Here is a 4,719-nt window from a genome sequence, read left to right on the forward strand (position 1 = left end):
TGTCAACTGCTAAACGAAAAGACTCCGAGAGGTTGATGGCAAAAGTCGAAGAAGGGGTTTTTTAGTCAAGAGTTTTGTATAGGCTCAAGCCCGTAACCAACTTTTCCACCCCTAGTAACTCATTAAGACAAGTTTGCAACCCTTTTTGCCTCTTGAGTTCGCTACTTCTCACTATATCTTCCAGACCACTCGTTAAAACCCTAGAAATAGAGACTGTCGGAGGGGTTTTTGGGCTTACTTGTAAACCCGCTAACGTCGTGACAGAAATGCCTGCCAATACTGCACCATCCTGACCTTCATGAACTTCAGAGTCCAGAAACCAGCAAACCACCCTTGAGGAAGGGGGTTTTGACTCCTCTAGCAACCCTAGGCCACTGCCCTAATTCCATGCCGGTTCCGTACGAAAACTTTTGCCAAGTGGAGACCTAGCTGGCAAGACCACCTTCGCAGGATTCTGTTGCATCGGTTCTAAATCCAAAACTGACAGAATGTCCTTAAGAGCCAGTTCCATATCCACATAGTTGGTCGGGTTCACCATCCTGGTAACAGTGTAAAGAGGAAAAAACAAATAAAACTAACTCTTGACTAAAACGACTGGCGAAAGCTCCGAGTAGGCTAAAGAACCCAAAACAACGAAACCTTCCTCGCGTAGTACGACCCCAGGTGACCTGAGATCCCAGAAAAAGCAAGGAGGCTCAGTATGAAAATGAGGAAATACAAGCAGCACGAGGTATTGAAAACTGAGGAGGTGGTAAACGTTGAGAGTCACAAAGGATGCATCCGGTCATCCAAATGAAAAACACAGTGAAAAATGAAAACAAAGTAAAAACGTTCACCCAAATAATCCCGCCGCCTTGGAATGCTCACAACTCCCTCAACACCCAGCCCAAGGACTAGCCCAGCAACTATGTGGCTGCCCCAACACCTGCTACGAGTAACATTTGTCTCCACAGTCCTCCATCGCTGCCAGGTCCTAGGTCACCTTGGTATGATCTTGACTTGTCAAAATATTTATACCCAATACACTTTTACAATTTATGAAAAACCTAAAATATAACCTACTTAAACTCATTAAATAAAATATATAAAGCCTTTCTCTACATACATTTATTTTATATATCCATTACCTTCTAAGTCATCAAATAAACAATAAAAAGCACACTTTAAATGACACTTGCTAATTTAGATAAATATGAAAAGCAAAAAATATATTAAGACTTGATAATGGTTACAAGGATGAAAACAATGTTGCATCATTTACCATTCTAAGTAATAATTAAAAAATTCAAAAAAAAGGTAATTTGGATAAATAGAAAGCCCAGAATATTTGGTAATGATTACAAAGTGCAAACAATGTTGCATCATTTACCATTCTAAAAAAAATTAAAAGAATAAATAAACCATTCTAAGTAATATTAAAAGATTCATTTACGCAATGTTGCATCATTTACCATTCTAAGAAATATTAAAAGAATAAATAAACCATTCTAAGTAATATTAAAAGATTCACTTACCATGGTAAGTAATGATTAAAAGATGAGATGAACTATTCTAAATAATGATTAAAAGACTCATTTAACATATTATATAATGATTAAAAAATAGGACAAACTATTTTGGATAATAATTAAAAGATTACCATTGTAAGTAATGATTAAAAGATAGGTGATAGGCTTTATACCTCACCACTTCTTACATGGTAAAAGGTGTACTTCAACGAAAAAGCACCCCACCACTTCCTTACATGGTAGTGTTTCGACAAAAAAGCACCTCACCACTTTCTCACGTCGTGAAACGTGGACTCAATGAAAAAGCACAAGCATGGAATTTAAATTCAAAATAAAATGTCATTCCCTCTGTTATACGCCATCAGAGAGTGTGGGAGGCTGGCTGGCTGCACAACAGAGGTCGGGTGGCTGTCGTAACAGCCATCTGTGAATTTAGAAGCCTCCCATCCCAGCCCATCAAATCTTTGGATTTAGGAGCCTGCCAAGTTTGATCATATAGTTGTCTGTCATTTCTCTGCATCAAATCTTTGGATTTAGGAGCCTGCCAAGTTTGATCATATAGTTAGTTGTCTGTCATTTCTCTGCCCCGCTAAGTCACTTCTCTGTTGACTGTATTTATTACTGCTGCTCAACCACAGCATTTTCTGGCTCCGGTCACAATGGTCATTCCCTGAGTCTGAAATCAGCCATATTGGTCAGCTCGTTCTCAAGTCTAAACTCGGCTCCCACAAGAACTTCAGCTTCCAAAATGTGGGTCTACAAGCACCCCAGAAAGAGACTGTATAAATGGAAAGATGGGTTAGCTCCTCTGCCTTTCAGACAGGCCTTTGTAATTGCAAGAATCCTCTGGGTTTAGAGGCTGTGTATATATGGAAAGATGGGCTAGCTCCTCTGCCTTCCAGACAGGCCTTTGTAATTGCAAGAATCCCCTGTGTTTAGAGGCTGTGTATAAATGGAAAGATGGGTTAGCTCCTCTGCCTTCCAGACAGGCCTTTGTAATTGCAAGAATCCCCGGGGAAACCCATGAAGTTCTTGTATATGATGAAGTCTATCATGGATTTGGGTACCCAGATAACGTTGTGGGCCGTGGAAGCCATGGTTCCGTGTATAATGGTGTCTGAGACGATGGCACAGCCGTTGCTGTCAAAAAAATACACTCCGCAGACAGGAGACTTATAAAAGAAATGAAAGACGCTGGTGAGAGTGAGATAACTGAATCTGGTGAGATTAATTGGAGTAGGCTCAAGTTTCCATAATAAAGTCTTTGGTTATGGAGTTTGTGTCGCGGGAAAGCCTTGATTAACATTTGCATTGCAATTAAAATAATTCCGAGTTGGGTTTGAAAAGCCGGCTGAGCATTCTCAAGGTTGTTGCCCATGGGTTGGCTTATGTTCATGGCGATCTGAAGCCTTCCAACGTTTTATTGGATGAGACGCCGACCGCCCATGTTGGAAATTGTGGTACTTAACGTCTGATGATCTCTGCAGCAGAGCATGACGATTCAACGGCAGCCTCAAGAGACAGCTCAAGTCCTGTTATGGGAGCTATCGGTAAATACTGATGTACTAATAGATTGAACGACATCGTTTACAGAATAGATATGACTGACTGATAAAGGTTTACATATATTGATTACATAATTGGGTATTGTGGGGTGCCCGTCTCTGAAAGGGGAGGTATACAGCTAAGACATCTTGGCGTTGGAGAGGATAACAGGAGACATACGCAATCAGTTTCGACGTTGCAGAGTTGGGTAGGCGATGCGTTCCCGGACAGATTGACGAGAATTTGGTGAAGGAGATTAGAAAGGAAGAAGATGATGAAGTTGCAGTTGAACATTTACGTCGGAGGAGCATACAAAATCTTGACAATTTCGAATCTAAATTTTTGTAGATCACAGAAGACAGACCAGAGGTGTAACATTGGTGGTGAGAATGGTTTCCACTGTGGGCAATTATGATTATTCCGAGTCGTTCTTTGTCCTCTCTTCAACTTCTTTCTTTCTATTTTTCATGACGGGATTTCCTCTTCCTTTCTGGTTCTGCTTTCTCCCTGTGATCTTCTTCTTTCCTCCTGTTTTCTGTTTCTATCTCTGATCATCATTTAGTCTTTGTTGGAGTCTAGTAGTGGAAATATTAAGGAAAGTCCTAATAGCTGATATGTTGGTTATGGGTTTGATATTTGCTATTCATTTACGCACTGATTTGTGAAGGAAGGTGGAGGGTATTTATTGTTTTCTCTTCTTGATGCAGCGACGGTTTCTGAGCTGGGTTGGTCTGATTTTACCCGCTGTCTTCAGAAAATGAAGATAAGGCACTGTCGTAAATTACTTACCAACTGATTTGTGAAGGAAGGTGGAGGATCTTTATTGTTTTTTCTTCTTGATGCAGCGACGGTTGATGCAGCGACGGTTTCTGAGCTGGGTTGGTCTGATTTTACCCGCTGTCTTCAGAAAATGAAGATAAGGCACTGTCGTAAATTACTTACCATGGCGACATCCGCAGAAGGTTCTTCTCTTCACCTCTTGGCTTCGTCTCTTGGCTTCGTAGAGGAGAGTTCACAAACATAGCCTCCTGTCCCGCCCCAGCTCATGGAAGGATTGCAAGGCAGCGCCATTCCTCTGTTTCTTACTAAGACCTATGACATGGTGGAGCATCCTTGGATAGACCCAGTCGCCTCCTGAAGCAGCCCGGGCAACATTTTTATTATTCGAGATGCCCACCGATTCTCTCAAAATCTGCTGCCGCGTTGTTTCAAGCGCAACAACTTCTCTGGCTTCGTTCGCCAGCTTAACACTTAAGTGAGTTTTTCTGTTTCCTTCAATTTTCAGGGACATTGTATTGCTTGAACCATTTTGTTTTCAGGGATATTCAATTGCTTCAACCATTTTGTTTTCAGGGATATTGTATTGCTTGAACCATTTTGTTTTGGTATTGATTCTGTGGAGTATATTGTTTTTCTTTCTTTTGTATTAAGCTTTAGTATAGTTGTTAGTTATTCGTCTTAGCTTCTGTGTCAAAATTCCTTTTACATTGGTTATTGAGGTTTGGTTACGAGGTCAGTCCAGGACGTCAAATAAGTCCTGTATACCATGGGGTGGCAAAGTAGAACATGTGCACTATGATCTGCAAACTCGTCCATAGAAAGTCCATTGGTGTCATTCTGTTAAGTTTCATGGAAAATGATCCTCTGATGCACCATATTCTAGGTA

The 4,719-nt window shown here is 40.8% G+C and overlaps 1 long non-coding RNA gene across 1 annotated transcript; it reads left to right on the forward strand.

Moving 5' to 3' along the window:
- The first annotated feature begins 3,128 nt into the window (after positions 1 to 3,128).
- On the forward strand, positions 3,129 to 3,820 carry LOC149182481 (uncharacterized). Its single transcript, XR_016257616.1, has 2 exons — positions 3,129 to 3,436; positions 3,761 to 3,820. It is a non-coding gene; the product is annotated as an uncharacterized LOC149182481 (long non-coding RNA).
- Positions 3,821 to 4,719: the final 899 nt, after the last annotated feature.

The sequence above is a fragment of the Pinus tabuliformis genome, chromosome 3_2 (assembly GCF_031772625.1).
Source record: "Pinus tabuliformis cultivar Carrire ecotype Pingquan chromosome 3_2, CPIR1, whole genome shotgun sequence".
Lineage (NCBI taxonomy): Eukaryota > Viridiplantae > Streptophyta > Pinopsida > Pinales > Pinaceae > Pinus > Pinus tabuliformis.